Source organism: Leucopleurus acutus (genome assembly GCF_964270905.1).
Source record: "Leucopleurus acutus genome assembly, chromosome: 1".
Lineage (NCBI taxonomy): Eukaryota > Metazoa > Chordata > Mammalia > Artiodactyla > Delphinidae > Leucopleurus > Leucopleurus acutus.
The window spans coordinates 128,230,606-128,250,879 of NC_139142.1; the positions used below are offsets into that span (position 1 = coordinate 128,230,606).

The 20,274-nt window shown below is 37.3% G+C and overlaps 1 protein-coding gene across 4 annotated transcripts in view; it reads left to right on the plus strand.

The window, feature by feature from the left end:
• Positions 1 to 4,930: 4,930 nt before the first annotated feature.
• RNF111 (ring finger protein 111) overlaps positions 4,931 to 20,274 on the plus strand; it is an 80,951-nt gene continuing 65,607 nt past the window's right edge. For all 4 annotated transcript variants that reach the window (XM_082847655.1, XM_082847657.1, XM_082847658.1 and 1 more), the window contains exon 1: positions 4,931 to 5,236. The gene's annotated coding sequence lies outside the window, so the exon portion shown is untranslated. The remainder of the gene's footprint in view (positions 5,237 to 20,274) is intronic.

Genomic DNA, 20,274 nt, shown 5'->3' on the forward strand with positions numbered 1-20,274 from the left:
AAGAGGTGGTGTGAGATGGCTCTGGAGAATCTCGATTTTGAAGAGCTTTATTTGCCAAGCTAAGGATTTTGGATTTTATCCTGAAGGTGATGGAGGATCACTGAAGAATTTTAACTTAGTGTCTCAGTTTCTGCCATACTCTGGTAGTGGTTGAAGGTGGATTTGGGAGTGGTAGGGTGATGCTCATAGAGTAGAAACATAGAAATCAGGAAACTATTGTGTGTAATTCAGATGAGAGATATCTCCCACCCCTATAATCTGCTATTATTCCCCTAAATACAACCCGTGGCACCTGTCCTTTCAGTCTCACCACTTTTCTGCTCTGGGCTTCCTGGCTTTGATTTGTTGCCCATCTACTGTCTGCCCTGCCATCATGTTAGTAACTGTTCTGATTTTTTTAAATCTACCTCTTCTCATTACTCTCCACCAAGCCATTTCCAAACCTGATGTCTTAGTAGATGGCCTTACCTCACATTTTACAGAGATATCAAGGCCATTCAATGAGCACGCCTGAGTTTGTTTGCCCCCTGAAGCTAACAAACTTAATTCATTTATACAATCCCTTCCTCCTCCCCACCTGCTTCAGTGAAAGGACTACCCCTTCTCCTATCTAAGGCTAATTCTTCCATCTGACCTTTGAATCCCATTTCCTCTGCTTCCATTGAGCATTTCTTTATTCCCATGATCATTCACCTCTCTTTCTCAGCGGGCTCTGTTCCCGTCAATACACCAATAGGATTCAAGTCTCTGCCTTTTAAAAATTCCATATCCTGCTTGATATGTGTCTTTCTTTTTCCATTTACTACCAATTTCATGACAAAGTACTGATCCTTGTATAACTACCCTGTTCCGTCCTTTCTAAACCAGGACTTCTCAGTTGGAATATTGTTGGCATTTTGAGTCGGATAATTCTTTGCTGGGGGCGCTGTCCTGTGTAGGATATTTAGCAACAGCCCTTGCTTCAAACTGCTAGATGCCAGTAACATCTACCTAGTTGTAATAACCAGAAATATCTCCAGACACTGTCAGATAACCCCTGGGGGTCAAAATCAACCCCAGTTGAGAACCTGTGTTCTAAAATGTAGACCAGTTGCCGAAACTGCTCCTACTCACAGATCGCCATACTGCCAAACATACCCTTCATTACTCACTTCATTATTGAAACTTTTTTCTCACTGGTCCTGTTCGTTACCTGTTTCTCCCTTTGTTCTGGCCCATCCGTATCCTTCTGGGACTCCTTTTCATTCTTCAACTCTTAAAATACCAGACTTCCCCAGGTATCTGTCTCCTCTCATTTACGCTCTGTGTGATGTCATCAAAACCATTGTTTTGGCTATCACATGTAAGTTAATGAGTCCAAATCTCTGTCTTCAGCCCAGACCTCTCTCCTAAGCTTCAGACACATATGTTGAACAGCTTAACTGGAATCTCCACTTTGGATAAATGTTAGATATCTCAAACTCAACTTGCCCCCAAAAGAAGTAATACTTTCCTTTCTCTCAACCTCCTCCCTTATCCCATGCAATTGAAAGTCCCAAACCCTCAAAGTTGGGTTTTTCAAGCCTGTGTCTCTTTCCTGGATGGTGCCACCACCCAACCACTTACCATAAATCTGGAAGCCTCTGAGATTCTCCTCCTTCACCTCCTATAACCACTTAGTTATTCAATCTTTTTATCTTCTGTATCTGTCCCTTGCTTCTTACTCCCATTTCTACTACCCTCATCACTTTTTACCTGCAATTCCAACTGGTCTTTGCCCCTCTTCTCTTGCCCTTCTCCAATCTATCCTCTACTCTGCTTATATAATGGTGTCTATAACAGTCAAATCTGATTTTTATTCCTTTGATTGATTTCCTTTAATAGCTTCTCATAGTTTTAAATATAAAATAGTTCAAATTCCTTATCCTAGCAAAAACCTTACTTAATATATTTCTATCTACTTTGCTTCCCTCATCTTTGCGCAGGCTCAGCGGCCATGGCTCACGGGCCCAGCCGCTCCGCGGCAGGTGGGATCTTTCCGGACCGGAGTACGAACCCGTGTCCCCTGCATCAGCAGGTGGACTCTCAACCACTGCGCCACCAGGGAAGCCCTTCCCTCATCTTTTGATAGTTTCCTTGCATGACACATTCAGTCAATCCTAGTAAAGAATTTGTTTCATGCTGTTTCAACTAGAGGATTCTGTAGCTTAGCATGTGCTGATCTTTCTGCCTGCAGTGCCCTATTTGTTTTATTTAACTGTCTTCATTCATGTTGCAAAATTTAAACATTAAATTTTGGTTTAATGTTTGACTACAGTGTTTCATCTTCGTGTTCTCAGAACATGAGTGTATCGTCCTTTACTTTCCACATTACAGTGTAAATTGTGGGTTTGCTTTCTGGGTCTTGTAAAGTATTTCAAGTAAAGCAGTGGTTATGTACCTAGTACTCACAATGTGCAGCACAACGTCTAGCACATAGTAAGTACTTGATAAATGAATAGTTCTAAATATGCTAAAGACCTGGACTGGTGCAGAGTACAGAGAGGAATGGGTCGATTTTCAATATATGAGATATTTCACTGGCAGAATTGGAAGGACTTATTGACTAATTAGAGGTAGGGTGTGAGGAAGAGTTATCACAGATGACCATTATGTTCCTAGTTAGATAACTTGGTCCTATTGATTGAGACAGGGAAGACTGAGATGGATGGGGTTTAAACACCGTATATGTACATTCATTTATTTATTTTGGACACGATATGTTAGAAATGCCTGTGCCACATTAAAGTGGAAATGACATATACAGTAAACAGCCATATGGGTCTAGATCCCAGTCAATGCTGTCCAACAGAAGTATAATGTGAGTTGCAAATGTAATTTAAAATTTTCTGGTAGCCATATTTTAAAAAGTAAAAGAAATAGGTTAATTTAATTTTAATAGTATATTTTACTTAACCTTGGATTTGTTGACTGCACTATTAACATTTTGTGCCAGAGAATTCTTTGTTGTGTAGGGCTATCCTGTGAATTGTAGGATGTTTAGAGCATCCCTGGCCTCTTGTTAGTAGTTGCCAATAGCTCCCTCCTCACACAAGTTGTGACAACCAAAAATGTCTCCAGATATTGTTAAATGTCTCGGGGGGAGGAGACGGTACCAAATCGCCCCTGTTTGAGAACCATCGATTCAACCCAATATAGCCAAATTATTATTTCAACATGTAATCAATATTAAAAGTTACTGAGATTTTAATAATTTTTTGTGTTGTATCTTTGAAATTGGATGTATAGATTTCACAGCACTTCTCAGTTTGTACTAGCCACATTTCAAGTGCTCAACAGCTACATGTGGCTAGTGTCTACCTTTTTGAAGAGCATAGGTCAAGAGCTTTAGAGAAATGGTTTGGTCTGGAAATACATGGTTTTATGAAGTCATAAGTTGATAACAGTTAAAACCATGGCAGTAGATAAGATAGTTGAGGAAGAATTTTTTATTTAGGTGAGAAAATAGGAGGATTGAGGAAAAATCCTAGTCCAATGCTCTTCTGGTCTCCCCACACAATCTGCTACCCTTTCTTGCTTATTATCATTATCATTTTAAAATATTTTCTTCACTGAACAATATGGAGAACATGAACGAACAAAGGAAAGGGTATTGAGAAAGACAAGCTGATGACAAAGGGAGGGAATTAATGTTTATTGAACACTTAATTGGTAAGTAATGCTTGAAGCGTTATGTGAACTGTCTTAATTTCACAAGAACCCTTTGAGAGAAGTGATGTTACCTCAGTTTATAGAGGAGGAAACTGAGGTTTTAAATATGCTTTTATTTTAACTAAAATGCTTTTATTTTGTTTTTAAATATGCTTTTATTTTAGTTTTTTAAATATGCTTTTATTTTTAAATATGCTTTTATTTTATTTTTTTAAATTGAGGTATAATTGACATTTTCTTTCTTTTCTTTTCTCCCTCTCTCTCTCCTTTCCTCCTTGTCTCCCATCCTTCCTTTCTGGAAACAGATTTACAAAGGTCTAATCAATTAGACAGCTAGCTGTTAATTGGCATCACTGGGATTTTTTTTTAATTTTTAGAATTCTTTTTCAAATTCTTTTCCCATTTAGATTACAGAATATTGAGCAAAGTTCCCTGTGCTATACAGTAGGTCTTTGTTGGTTATCTATTTTACACATAGCAGTGTGTACATGTCAATCCCAAACTCCCAGTCTATTCCCCACTCCCACCCCCCACCCCCGCTTAACCATAAATTCATTCTCTAAGTCTGGCATCACTGAGATTTGAAAGGAAGTTTGACTGATTCCAAAGCCTACATCCTTTTCCCCTACATCCTCCTAATGCACGTAATGAAGCATTTGCTATCTACTGAGTTTTATAAAATAAGTAAGAAGGCGTATGTGATTGTACAGTTAGTTCCCAGGATACCTATCACCACTTTTGATCTGATTTCGGAAGCAAATGCACCTTAACGGTGAGGTACCATGATCTCCATATCATTGGCAAGTATGATTTCAGTATCATTTGCTGCGAAAGACACTAAACCACGATGTTTTTGTCTGTTACCTTAAGTACTGTCAATAATTCTGTGGTTAGTTGTAACTTTTAGTTATGAAAAAAATCAGCCAAGACGTACTTAGCATTTTGTTTAAATACTGACCGCATTTCACCAAGGAAAGTAAAATAAAGAGCTTTATGACGTCGTTCGGCTTCTCCAACAGACTGATCAAGCGAGTTCGAAGGGGAAGTTTCGGGGAAGAGGGGGCGGCACGGTGAGAAACGAGAATCTGAGCAAGCGCAGAAACAAACAGATGTTAATGGAGGCGAGAAGGCTACTGCGCTCTCACTTTGCGAACTGTCGTAAAGGCCCCAGTGTCGTGCTCGCTCGGTAGAGGAGGGATTGGTTAGGCGGCGGCGGCCGGAGAGCAGCGGCAGTGGCGGCGACGGTGGCGAGGTGATCGGTCTGCGCAGCATAGAAACGCCCGCAGCTTCGGGGAAGGAGTTCCCGTGGGACCAAATTAGGCATTCTGAACCCAAGCCGGGTCAGCTGGGCCGATCCAGGCGCTGCCGCTCGTACAGTTTTGGTGGCGGTGACAGACGCTGCTCTTGACTGTAGGGGCCTATTAGGCCAACATCCGAGGCGCGGATCACTGACTCTCGACGCATCCTCTTCCCCCCTTACATCTCCTGTCTTTCTTCCTGGGCCAGTGATTCCCGGAGCCTGGGAAGAGGGTTGCTAATGATTAAGGTGAGGAGGGCGGGGGGGGGGAGGGGATCGATTGGAGGCCGCGCGTGCGCGCAACGGGGGAGGGGCCGGGCTGGAGGGGAGAAAGAGGAAGGGCTGCGGCCGCGGAAGGCTGGGGTCGGCGACCGGCCGGTTATTGCTGGCTCCGTAGTGACTTAGGGTCTGGGTCTCCGCAGAAGATTTAATTGTGTTTGAGCAAAGCATTTGTCTACAGACACACCCACCCCCCTCAGTAAGGGGCTGTGGGTGAAGGGATTTCTTTCCCTTTTTCGACTCTCCCTAGAGTCTTAGGATGGGGGCTGAGGACTGAGGCGTGGGAGTGCGATTTGACAATGGAGTGATGAAGGTAACCCGCACCCGGAGTGTTGGAGGGCGCTAAGTCAGCCCTGACGGTTAGGGAGTTGCCTTCTTCTGTGATCAAGGAAACGTAGACCGCAGAACAGCTGAGATACAGACCCGTCAGATTTTGTATAGAGTTGGCTGGTTGGTCATTAAAAAAGAAGCTTGATATTTTTGTTACTGTTTTTAGAGAATTTATCAGAGTCAGTAACAATGTTGTAGTTGGAAATATTTGTTCTGTGCTGCAGAAATAGAGGATTGTCACCATAGTTCTTAAATAGGTTATAGTAGATCTTTACAGATAAGTTCTTAACGCACGTCTAAGTTTTAACGTTTAAAAAATGCCAGGAAGTATAGGGTATCCATTTAATTTGTTCATGTTTGTAGTGTGGGGTGATTCCATTGTATTGCATGCTTTCCTGTTTCTTGGTTTATGTGCAGTATGAATTTAGAACTCGCTGGGGTGGTGAAATGCCAGCTGACATAGACTTCATTTTATAGTTCATAAAGCTTTTTGAACCTGACTTAATCCAAACTTTATTTCATTTGGTGTTTTATGTTTAATTTTCTTGTTTTAGGGACCTCTTCAACCAAAAAGAACAGACTGGGGAAAAGATAAGCTAAGGTTCCATTTCCTTTCCCATTTTTGTTTTTTGTGTCATTGCTTTCAAATGTTAGTATGTGATTAAGGTATTACATAGAAGTTTTATAATACTGGTTTTACTTGGTTTTATTAGGGTGAGAAATCTACATTTTGATATTTCATTACTATATGTTTTTTAGTAAAAATTTTCATGTCAGTGTGAACCAGGTTATTTTTTCATACAAAACAGTAGTGTTTGGTCGTGTTTGTGAGACAAAACAAGTAGGGTGAGAAAGAAACCCTTTCACTCTGAAAAGAATCTTAAATTGTTTTTTTTTTAAGCCTTGTATTATTTTACTTTTGTCCATTTCTTGTCATTTAACCTTGGACAAATGACATCTCTCTCCTGTGCATTTGTTTGCCTCTACAATTCAGAGGAGTATTCTAAGAACTGGTGAGGGTATTTATGAATTGGTCTGAACAATATTGTAGGGAAACTAGGAAGATTAGAGTTTCTCCTTGTACATCAGGGAAGCTGTATCTTGTGTGTATGGATCCTTCTGTCACTTTTTCCCTTTTGTTTGGTGTCTCTTGGTCACTTGCATATTAATTCTTTCACTAGAGTTGGTTTTTGACAAAGATATAGTAAAAATAATTTCATTTTGGTGAAAAATGCATTGCAGTGGAGGTTATACCGTGACAAATTTCACTTCAGTACTCTTTCTACAGATAATTGAAAAACAGCTATACTGATCTTTAAGATAAGAGGTCAGCAATTTACTCATCTAAAGCAAAGGAATAGTCAGCAGATACTCCTAAATAGTTATTTTCACTTTAAAATTTAAAATGTGGAATAAAAACCTCATTGAATCAAACCAATTAAATTTTTTAGATGCTTCTTGTATTATTTTGTCAAAGAGGGGTTTCTGTAACATGCTTTACTTAGAGCGTAATTATATGTGCCCTTGTTTTGACATTTCCCCTGGTGGCTAGGATTTCAATAGGAAAAAAAAAAGTGACAGTACTAAAAATGATGGTAAAGTATGTTATCACTTGACATTAACATTCTATGGGTGACATTATTATACATAAAGAGTGTAGGGCTAGAGACAGGAGATCTGGATTTTAAATCTAGCTTTGCTTGCTATTCATTAGATCTGTGACTTTGTGGATGATTATCCATCCGGGGCTTCAGATCTCTCTCAACTGTTAAATGAGAAGTGTGGGATAGGTAACTCTAGTTTTCTCTAGGTCCCAATTTTAATGGTTTGCATTTTTAGTTAGGTGTTTTTGGTATTAATCGTATTCATCATGATCCAGTCCCCAGAAAGAAATGCTATACTGAGAGTATTAATTCCTTCATGGTATGTATATATTAGAGACAGGGGGGAAAAACACGAAACAAAACAAATGATTGAGCCATGTTTGTTGTTCTAGATAATGCTTCTGTCCCATTGTAGATATTACTCATGATTAGCTCTCATATGATACTAAAAAATGAAACTTTTACTCCTGGTAATGCTCTTTAAATCATCCTGAGTAATTTGCTTTCAGAAACCCATAATCATTGTTCAGTGAATTTCCAGAAATGCATTTGAATGCCTTACATCTCTGTTCTTTCTTTGCTGCATCCCAGAGTGTTTTGGTAACAGCTGGCCCAAGTTTCTGCAGGTACTCAGTTTATACCATGGCGTGAGCAGTGAGTGAGCTACAAATGTTTAAAAACAAATACTAAACTGAGCTTACATTTTAGATAGAGGTACTGCATTACTATTTAATCATTCTGCAAGTATTTATTGATTGTCTCATGCTCTTGGCATTATTCTTGGCCTTCAGTGAAGAAGGCACTGTGCCTTCATGCAGTGGATATTTTATTAGGGGAAACAATAAACAGAATAGCTTTATGTAGTGGTAAGTGCCATGAAGAAAATAGGGGCATGTAATGGAGAATGAATGAAAGTGGGGCTCTACTGTGCATTGAGAGGTTAGAAAGGGCCTCTTTTTAGAGGTAATACTTGATTTGCGATCAGTGATTAAAAAGAGTCAGCCATAGTGGCAATCGAGGAAGAGCGCTGCAGACAAAGCAAAGGGTAAATACATTAGATTGGGTTTGATTCTGGAGAATCTACAATTGTGAATTAATTGTTTGGTTTGTCTGTTAGTCTTTTTCATAATTACTGATAGACAATTGTAAAAGGAAGGTTAAAAATATTTATGTGTAGTAACCAAGTGTAATGTGTTGACATTGTTTAAATCCTGACTCAAACCAACTGTAAAAAGTAATTTTTGAAGCACTTTGGAGGAAATTTGAATGTGGATAGGTATTAGATGATTTCAAGGAATTATTGTTAGTTTTGTGAGGGATGCTAATGGCATTATGTTTATGTAAGAAAATGCCCATTTTTAGAGATGGAGACTGAAGAATGAGGAAGAGAAATTTGTTTGGTATTCGTTTAAAAATACTTCCGAGCAAAGAAAGGATGGGAGAGATGAGTTAGATGAAGCAAGTGTGGAATAATCCTGATAATTGTTGTGTTGGAGTGATAGGTATATGTGTAGTAATAATATTGTTCTCCTTTTGTGAGGTTTGAAAATGTTCTTACTTTAAAGTGCATTTAAAATAATTTATACCCTATTTAGATGTCTTCTCCTTTTTTTTCTCTTCCTCCCAGTTTTGATAAAATGTAGACTTTTGTTCCTCTTTCTAAACATTCATCATTTAGTCAACAAATATGAGTACTGTATTTCAGGCACTGTGTCAGTGCTTGAGTTAAAACAAAGAGCAGGACCTTAAGGCCTGCCTGTGAGGAGCTTATGGTTTGCTGGATGAAGAGAGAGACCCTCAGTGTGGACTGTGTTAACATGAAATCATAGATTTCTGTGTTTTCCTGAGGGTACACAGGATCAGCATCTTAGTGTTTATGTGGTTACTAAACAAATATTTTTCTTGGGACATCCCTGGCGGTCCAGTGGTTAAGACTCTGTGCTCCCAATGCAGGGGGCACAGGTTCAATCCCTGGTTGGGGACCTGAGATCCTGCATGCTGCATGGTGTGGCCAAAGAAAAATTGTTTTTTTCTTTTTCTAGAGAATTGAGAGTTTAGGAAGTTCTGTATGCAGCTGTGTGCCAGTCTGAGTCACTGTTGTATTCATTTCCCTTATTCATATGTTCTATAGGGCATCAGAATAAATCACCTTTTTACTTTACCACCTTTTGACATCCCAGTTTGCCTTTATTTAAATTTTTTATTTTGAAATAATTTCAAACCTAAAGTTTAAAAAATGGTACTGAGAACTCTTCAATATCCTCTAGTCAGATTTGCCAGTTTTTAAAATTTTGTTGCATTTGCTTTAATGCTCTCTTCTGAGTCACTTCAAAGTAAATTGAATGTATTATGCCCAAGTCTCTAAATATTCACTGTGTATTGTATTCTTTTGCATTATCACAATACAGTTACCAGATTCAGGAAATCTAACATTGATAATACTATATTATCTAATCTATCTAATCTATAGCCCCTATTCCAGGTTTGTCAGTTTGTCCCAGTAATAGCATTTGTTCCTTTGTAGCATTTTCCCCATAGGATCCAGGCCAGGATTGCAAATTGCATTTAGTTGTCATATCTCTTCAGTCTCCTTTCATCTGGAACAGTATCTTAGCCTTTCTCTTTCATTGTATTGACATTTTTGAAGAACACAGGCTATATATTTCATAGAGTATTCTCAATTTGGATTTGTCTGATGTTTCCTCGTAATTAGATTCAGGTTATGCATCCCCAGCGGGGGATTTTGTATCTTTCTCAGGGTATGATATTGAAGTACCTGTTATCGGTCTGCCCCTCATTGGTGATGTTAATTTTTAGTTACCTGGTCACGGTGTTGTCTGGTTTCTTCACAGGAACGTATAATTATTTTTCCCCTCTCACCTAATAAGCAGTCTGTGGGGTAACTTTGAGATAGAGCATATATCCTGCTTCTAATCAGATCTGTATTTTCATCAAATTTCCCTCCTGGATTTAACATCCATTGATGATTCTTGCCTGTGCTGATGTTTATATTGATGGTTGCAAAATGGTTATTTTCTGACTCCGTTTCTTTATGTCAATAGGCGTTCTGTTTTAAGGCAGAAGCATCCTTTTATCTATCTGTTATCAATATGGACTTATGTACTTCCTATCTTACTCAATGGGTTATACTCCATTATTGCCTTTATTTATTTTGATGCTCAGATTGTCCCAGGTTTGTCCAGTGGGAGCCTTTCTACCCTGGATTCTGTGTCTTTTTGACATACTCTCATAATTTTTTTGGAGTATTTCCTCTCTTTTTGCACATCTCAGTTCTGGAATCAGCCATTCTCCAAGGAGCCCTGGGTCCTTACAGTGGGGAATCCAATTTGCTTTTGAGTTATCTATTTATATATAGAAATAATCTCTTCTTTTCTGGATCAGGACATCTTTTGAGAAACTAAATTTAAATTAGACTTTGATAATGGGTTTGTATTTCTCTGAAGATTTTGTTTATGAAGTAATTACATAAGATTTAGCAATTATATTTACCGTAAAGCAATTATTTTATTCTTTCCTTTTTCAAATACATAAGTTCTAATTTGATCTTAATCGTGATGAAATGAAATAGAAGAAGAAAAAGGGTTATTTTATTTTATGTTACCGTGTGTGTGTGTGTGTGTGTATGTATATGTGTGTGGGAAGGGTTTAACCACTTAACTGTTAAAAAATGACTTAAGTTTTATATACTTAACTGTTGTTTTTTTTATATTTATTTTTTTTATTTTTGGCTGCATTGGGTCTTCATTGTTGCCCGCGGGCTTTCTCTAGTTGTGGCGAACGGGGGGCTACTGTTCGTTGCGGTGCACGGGTTTCTCTTTGCAGTGGCTTCTCTTTGTTGTAGAGCACGGGCTCTAGGCGCACAGGCTCTAGATGTGCGGGCTTCAGTACTTGTGGCACTTGGGCTCCGTAGTTGTGACTTGCAGGCTCTAGAGTGCAGGCTCAGTAGTTGTGGCTTGTGGGCTCTAGAGCGCAGGCTCAGTAGTTGTGGCGCACGGGCTTAGTTGCTCCGCAACTAAGTCCTCCTGGACCAGGGCTCAAACCCGTGTCCCCTGCATTGGCAGGCGATTCTTAACCAGTGCGCCACCAGGGAAGTCCCTACTTAACTGTTTTTAACTGAGTCATCAGACATTTTGGTTTGAGGAAATTGTTGCTTTTTAACTAGCTTTTTAAATGAAAATGTTTTTATTGTACTATAGAATGATATTTCATATAAGAGTGGGAACTCAAAGGCACATTATTCCAGGCAGTTACTGTTACATCTTGGTATATTTCACAGCCATTGTCTCACCTTTGCATCGGTATTTGCTTTATTTGTCTTTTAAACTTAACTTTTAAGTATTTTTCCTGGCAGTATTTTGAATGATTTTTATTTTTGAACCAATTAACATCTGTACATGGTTTAAAAATTAGTTCCAAATGGCTTATAGTGAAAAAAACAGCAGTCCCCTCTGCAACCCCTCCTAATCTCCTAGTTCCACTTCCTAAGTGGGAACACTTTCAGCTCTTAAAATTTTTTTTTTCTTTTGGTATTTACCTTCATATTTCTAAATAATATGCTTATATATCTACTTAGCCACTTTAGATGTCAGTTTACATTTTTTGTTTTTTAAATAATTATTTAATTTTTAAGATAAAATACATATCAATACAAAGGATACTAAATTCACAGGGTACAAAGGGCATACAGGGAAAGATAAGTCTTCTTGCCATCCCTGTCTTCCCACCACCCAGTTCTTTTCCCCGGAGACATATTCCCTCTTCTTAGTTTATATGCATCTCCAGAGCAGTGGTTCTCTGTGGTCTGTGGAGTCTTGAGGGGGGTCTGCAAATGTTTCAAGTTATCTGTTGGTTTGAAACTATTTCATAATAATACTAACTTCTTCTTTGTTACTTAACTATGTTGACATTTGCACCGATGGTGCAAACACAGTGATGGGTAAAACTACTGGCCCTGCAGTGCATATCAAGACAGTGGCAAAAATTGTACTAATAGTCATATTCTTCATCACTATACATTAATGGTTGGGGAAAAAAACCTGGTTTCATTTAAGAATATCCTCCATGAAGCAGTAAAGCTTGTTAATTTTATTAATCTTGATCCTTGAGTACATGGTTTTTTAATATTTCATGTGACAAAATGAAAAGAATGTTATACGACACTTCTGCTGCATACCAAAGTATGATGCTTGTCTTGAAGAAAAATATTTGTGTGATTGAGTTGCGAGCCCAACTAGCAAACTAGTTGCTTTTTTCATGGAACACTATTTTTACTTGAAAGAATGACAAACTGTAGTTATTTAAACTTGGGTATTTGTACATATTTTCTCAAAAATAAATGAAGTGAGCCTGTCACTTCAGGGAAAACAACCAACAGAATTTATTGCCAGGATAAAATTAAGGCTTTCAAGCAGAAATTAGAATTTTGGAAAACATATCTGCCACTGTGATCTTGGCAACATCTCAGGACCTTGCTGATGAAATTGTTGGTGATATTAACAAATGTGATTTTTTTTTAATTTGCTGTGTTATAATGAAATGTGTCATTGTTTGGAAGATGTGCATAACTCGGTGGACCAACTTTTTTCAAAAGATCAATGCATGATATTAACAGAATCATGCTGTGGGTATAAGGGCCTACTTAAGTGCAAGATAGATCAATAGATTTTTTTTTTGATCAATAGATTTTAAATGAAATGGTCTGGAAAGTTTCATTGATATGGTTTCAAAGTCCACCTTGCAACTAACCTTTACAGAATTACGCTTGTTAAGTTTTGGCTTAATATCAAAGAAGAATAATATCCACACTTATCTGAAAAGGTTATTAAAAATATTCCTTCTTTTATCAACTACATATTGGTGTGAAGCTGGATTTTCATTTTAGATTGACTACAGGAGCAGATATAAGAAATCGGGTTTCTCTATTAAAGAAATTTGCAAAAATGTACAGCAGTGCCACTCTTACTAATTTTTTTGGAAAAATACATTCATAAATGTTACTTATTAGCATGGAGTGGATTTACCTTTGCTGATTTTAAATAAAAAATTTTAAAGCATTTACCAGCTTTCCTCTATAATATTATTACCAGTACATACAACCCACATAATAAAAGCCCTTTGAGTTCCTCAATTATTTTTTAAGAGTGAAAAGGGGTTCACAAGTCAAAAAGTTTAAAAACTGATGCTACGGCTGGTTAATCCAGAGGGTTAAGCAGTTTTAAGCATTACCTTTTGACTGCTTATGGAAAAGGAGTTCACACTTCTCTCTTTACCGTTTCTCCCAATATAGTTGTATCACAATTTTAGATTATTTTATTTTCTTTTGTTTTTCAAAAACATACTTCATATTTACTCTTTTATTATATAAATATCAGTTTAACCTTTTACTGTAAGAATATAAATGTTTTAAGAGAGGCTTTGTTATTCTTTATACAGATTCACAGTCAATTAATTGATAAAGGTCTCTGGGTTTCTTTAACTCCATGGTCTCGTATGTTGCATATTTTAAATAACAATTCAGCATATATTTACTGAATGCCAACTATGTGTTCAACACAGTAGTGATGAAAATCAAGTCTTGGCCTTAGTGGGAAAACAAGTAAATTTTACAGATGGTGATTATGGAAATAACTGGGCTGGGAAAAGAAGATGGGGGTAGGGTTAGCTTTTTAAGTATGAGGTGGTCAGGGATGGTCTCAAGGATAAGGAAACATTTAAGCACAGACCCAAATGAAGCAGGTAGGAGAGCCTTATGGATATCCTGGGGACAAGCATTCCGAGCAGATTAAATAGCAATAGTATGCTTGGCCGGCAGAGGAATCAGCCAAGAAGCTGTTGCAGCTGGAGTGGAGTGGAGGAGAAAATGGTGGTCTCTTAGGACAAAGGTAGAAAGGGTTTATGTCCTTCATTTTTACGAAATGTTCTTTGTAGCTTTGATAACTACTTAGTCATTTTTTCCTCTGTTCTCTTTTTGGAATTGTTTGTGAAGTCAGATGATTGGATTTTGTTGCTGTTTTGTACTTGCTGTTAGTTCCTCTGTGTGTGTGTGTGTGTGTGTGTGTGCCCGTGCACATAGTTTTTAAAAAATGCTGGGCTTCCCTGGTGGCGCAGTGGTTGAGAGTCCGCCTGCCGATGCAGGGGACACGGGTTCGTGCCCCGGTCCGGGAAGATCCCACATGCCGCGGAGCGGCTGGGCCCGTGAGCCATGGCCGCTGAGCTTGCACGTCCGGAGCCTGTGCTCCGCAACGGGAGACGCCACAACAGTGAGAGGCCCGCGTACCGCAAACAAAACAAAACAAAACAAAACAAAACAAAAACAAAAAAATGCTTATTGTGTGCCATCTCCTTTTCTTCCCACTCCCCTTCTTTCTGTTCTTTGTACGTGTTAGGCCTGTTCCTGCTACATGATCTTTCCTTACTGTTTCCCCCTGCTAGGAATGCTCTTCTTCCAGAACTGCGTGGCTTGGTTGATTGGTGGCTGGTTCCTTCTCATGATTCGTGTCTTTAGTTTCTTAGCGAGGAGACTGTTGATGGTTAACCTTTACCATTTGTTTTATTTCCTTAAGAGCACATATTTCTAAAATTATCTTGATTGTTTGTCTACTCGTGTCTTGTTTGTCCTCATTTGCATGCAGTTTCCATGAGAGACTTTCTGTGTTCTGTTCACTGCTGATCCCAGTGTCTAGAATGGTGCCCAGCTTGTAATGGGCTCTCAATAAATATTTATTGAATGACCACAATACATAAATAAATGGTAGCTAATGTATTATCAGTGATATTGTATCTTCTAAAATGTTAATAAACTACTGTAAAATTCATTTCTGTTACCTGGGTGTTGTTTCCAGATCCTGATCTGATTTCAGATGCTTGGGATAGAAAAAGTTTGGATAACCTGACTTGTAATTATCCTTCTAGAACTGAATAGATCTTTTCTGAAACCTTCTTTCTACACTTGTATTTACCCATTTTATTCCAGTGTGAGTGAATATTTTTCCTCATAGATGGCAGTTCTGGGTAGCAGTTCTAATGCCTCGACTTACTTTTCAGTCATCTTCCTTTATCTTGAACACGTTTCAGTTTAAAAGATTTTCTTCTTTTCTCTCCTATCATCTTCACTAACCCTCAGTTGCCTCTTTTTCAGTTGCCACTTTCTTCCCCAACAAGAAGAAGTCACAGTTTATGTATACTGAAACCAAAATTCTGAAGATTGCCCAAAAAGTATATGAGTAAATGTTTGTAGGCTAGACATGTATAGGAATCCACATTAAGGTTAGGATTACTGTATTTATCTAGAATATGAAATTCTTGGAACAGGGTAGCATCTTAACTATCTTTTAAATTATTACCTTGAGCAGTGTCTGGTATCAAAAAACTAAAAAAGGTTTATTGAGTAAAGTAGCTGACATTAGTATACTGGATAATAAATCCTTGGTTTCCCCAAACCAGTACCCTGGGATTGTTTAATAGCTTGCTGTTTTTGCTTTTTGCCACAAAGATTTTCACTTGCTGTCTGAATACACAGGTTCAAGGAAGACAAAAATGTCATTTGGTCCAAATAACCTTGGAAATCCCTAAAGTTGCCCATAAAATATATAGATATACAGTCTCTGAAAGTCCAACACATCCTATTTTTCCTTCAGTGTTGGAACAAATCACGTTTCATTGTTAAACACTAGATGAAGTTGTAGGCTATGTTTGTGGTCCATGTTATGGGAAAAATAAATGGCTCTAAACATTAGAATCTGACAGCACAGCAAGATACTCATATCATGAGAGGCACATGGGAAGTAAGGCCAACTAGAAAGTAGTAAAGTATTACCTTTTTGTGTTCATTTTGGGCATTCACTCATTGAGCAGAATAGCAGGCATAATCTACATGGTTTAAATCATTTTTTTTTCTTCATATAGTTCAATTTATATTAGTGTGCTCTCTATCCAGAGGTGTTCCCCTATCCAGTTTTCAGCCTTTACCTTCAGTCATTAAAGTGTCAGTAACTCTTCCTGGTTTTTCTCTTATGACTCTTTTTCTCATTCTTTAGAACATACTATTAATTAATATTCCCCAGGTTACATATTTTGACCTAGATCACGAACGTAGAGCAAAACCAACTTTTATCTAAGTACACTTGGACTTCATTCAGGGAGAAATTGTTCCCTTGGACACTTGTGCTCAGCATATTAGATCTTACATTCTCAAAGTAGCTGCCATCTTTTCTAATCTAGTTTTCTGTTTTATTTTTATTTTGTTACCCCAACCTTTGCTTTGGGGCTTTAACAACTCAGGGTTTTGGTCTGATCTGCAAGAGGAATTTGAGGTTCTCTCGAATGAGTCTAACTTGAGGTGGGTGTACCTACAGAACTGAAGGCCTGCCAAAAAAAAAAAAAAAAGGAAAAATTCATGGGGGCAGATTGTGGACTTTTTTGCCAAGATGATTTCTAAAAGCTAGTTGACTATTTAGCTTTAAAAACAGTAATGAAAGCCAGTATGTGCATACATTATTTTGCTTAAAATTTATAACAACCTTTTGAGGTAAATATTTCCATTTTTCAGATGAGGAAATTTAGGCACAGTATGGTTAGTAACTTGATGAAGACTCACAGCAATGATGGAGTTGAAGGGATTTAAGTTCATTAGGTTTTGAGTCACATGAGAAAGGAATTCCAAAATTCAGGGGCTTAATCTGAATTTCTGTAATACCTTTAATGAAAACAGTAAGCTGTTTTCTTATCTCCACTGGGCATGGCCTTTGTCAAAAGAGAGGGAAGGATGGTGATATTTTATTTGGATGGTGTGATTAGGAGGGACTTAATTTTTCTGTGCTTTTTCTGTGTATTCTAGATTTTCTGTAGTGAAGATTTTAAAAATCAATTGAAGTATAATTTATAAAAGGCACACATTTTACTGTACAGTTGAGTGAGTTTTGGCAAATATATACATCCATGTAACCAACACCCCAATCAGGACATAAAACATTCCATCACCCTAGAAAGTTCTTTCTTGCTCCTTTGCAATAAGTCATCCGTATCTCCTGTCCCGGGCAACCACTGATCTGATTTTTGACATCGTGGATTAGTTTTGTTTGTTGTAGAACCTCATATACATACAAGTCATGTAATATTACTGTTTTGTGTCTGGCTTCTTCTGCTCATCAAATATTTTCTGTCTAGCATTATATTGTGAAAATTTGCAAACATATAAAAGTTGAAAGAACTGTACAGCAAGCACCCATTTCCCTATCACCTAGATTCTACAGTTACCAATTTGCTTTTTTGCCTTATCACATATCATTCCATCTATCCATTCCTCTAACCATTCATCAGCCAAGTTTATTGGTGTGTGTGGTGTTTTGTTTGTTTGGCTTTGTATTGCAAATTAAGTTGCAGACATCAGTGCATTTTACCCCTAAACAAATTCAGCTTCCATGTCATTAACTAGAGTTGGATACTTGTTTACAGTTCTTTGTTTTTGAAGTAAAATTACATACAGTGAAATGCACAAATCTTAAGTGTACCATTTAAGTTTTGCCAAATGTATACATTTGTGTAACCCAAATCCTTATGAAGAGGTAGAACATCACCATCACCTCGGAAAAGTTCCCTCATCTGCCTCCTGTTCAGTTGTTTCCCCCTATCCTTTGTAGAACACAACCACTGTTTTGACTTTTTTTCATCTTAGACTAAATTTGCCTGATCTAGAACTTCATATAAATGGAATCAATATAGATAGATGTTTCATATCTGATTTCCTTCCCTTAGCAGGATGTTTTTGAGAGTCATCTGTAATGTTACTTGTATCAGTAGTTCCTTCTTTGCTGTTGTTCTTGTTACTGTTTGGTATCCCATTTTACCTATATATCATAATTTGTTTATCTTTTCACTTGTTGGAGATTTGTTTTTCCCAGTTTTGGGTTCTTATGAGTAAAGCTTTGAACATTCACATACAAATCTTTTTGTATACCTGTATTTTCCAACCTAGGTGTGGAATTACTGGATCATAGGTTAGATGAATGTGTGACTGTATTAGCAGCTCCTAAGAGTTGTATGTGGAGTTCCAGTTGTGCCACATCCTTAACATTTGGTGGTTTTGGTCTTTTTAGTCTTTTAGCCTTTTATTGGGTAAACAGTTGTATCTCACTGTGGTTTTAGTTTGCATTTCCCTGATAACTGAAAATATTGAGCATTTTTTCATGTACTTACTGGCCATTTTTATATGTTTAGAAAAATGTTAAAAATTATCTGCCTGTTTTTTGGGAGGTTGTCTTATTAAGATGTGAGAGTTTTACATATATTCTGGATTCAGATTGGGTGTGTATTTGTATATACATGTAAATTATATATATGTATATAATTTTCTCTGTTCTATGCTTGCTATCTTGCCTTTTTGTTTTCTTAATGGTATCTCTGAAGAATAGAAGGCTTTTATTTTTATAAAGTCTAGTTTATCAGTTAAAAAAAAAGGTTTAGTCCTTTTTGTTTTCTATGAAATCTTTGCCCATGGTGCGATCACATAAATTTTCTGTTCATTTCTTTTTGAAGTTTTAGCTTTTGGGTTTAAGTCTGTGATCTGTTTCGAGTTACGTTTTGTATCTGGTGTAAGGTAGGGGTTGAGATTTTTCCCAGACAGCTCACTAGTTGTTCCACCACCATTTGTTGAAAAGGCTTACTCCTTCCCTATTATCTTGGCACTGTTGTTGAAAATCATTTGATGATATGTGTGAGGCTATTTCTGGACTTTCCAGTCTATCTGTATGCCAATAGCACCCTGTTTTGTTACAGTTGGGCTTTAATGTCATCTTGCTATTTGTTTTCTATTTGTCCCATTTATTCTCTGTTCCTTTTTCCCCCTTCTCTTGTCCCCTTTAGTCTTGAGTTTTTTTTAGTTTTTGTGTTTTGTTTTTTTGCATTACATTTTACTTCCACTATGGACTTATTAGCTATACCTACTTGTTTTAGTTTTTATCTTTGATGGTCTCTTTGGGTTTACACTATGCATATTTAACTTTTCACAGTCTGCCTTCAAGGAATAATAGACTATTTCATGTATAATGTAAGAAACAGCAGTCTATTCTTTGCTCCCCTTCTGTGCTTTGTGTTATTATTGTCATACATTTTACTTTTACATGTTAGTAGTTTGGGGAGGATTTCTTTGTTCAAATTTTGGGGTGGTGGCTAGAGATCAATCCTTGTGAAGGTGAGTGTCTTTATGAGGAAGATGCTGGTAGAACTCACTTTTTTCCATTCCACTTTCACAGAAGTGACCAGATGGTGATGATTTATGAAAATGTCTTTTAAATTTGATAAATTCAGACCAGAAAACTTAGATATTTGAGGCTAAAAAAAAGATGGTTATATCATATATTCTTTTTGTAGAACTAGACCAAAATTAGAACTTGGAGCATTTGTAACTGAATGTCTCTGAATATTACCCAGTTATTGACTTTAGGCAAATTATTCAGTGAAAAACATTAAAAAAACTCCTCCCCTATGTTTTTAATCTGAATTAGGTAAACTTAGTTGTTCTTTATATTAATTAAAGTTTTTGTTTTTAAATGACTTTGCTCATCTCATTCTAAGCTTTTATTTTCAGGTCTTGATTTTGTCATTCAGTTTATATGTAATTCTTTTTCAGCTTTGTGTCACTTGAGACTATGGTGAACATTCCATTTATGCCCTCATGTGAAATCATGGCTAAAAACAGATTTTGGAATGCACGTTGTAGGCTAATTTTTAATAATACAGCTCATTTTATGTTGCTGATTATTTGTATATTCCAGACAAGTTTTGGGATTGCTCTTTATTCTGTTTTAACTTCTAAGTGTATTGTAGCTTACAATTCTTCTCTACCTATTGAAAGGTAGTGAAGTTGAGACTGTGCGGCCTGATTAGAGTGGTAGGCAGCGAGCTTAGTGTTAAGGGTGGAAATGAAGGGAGAACATAGGGCTTTAGTTGTTGTGAAGTAGATTCCTCCATCTCATACTAAATTAAAACGAATTCTGGGGGAAATCTTGGAATTCTGTGGACCTTAGTCTTTTCTTTCATATGCTGAAAAGTATCCCA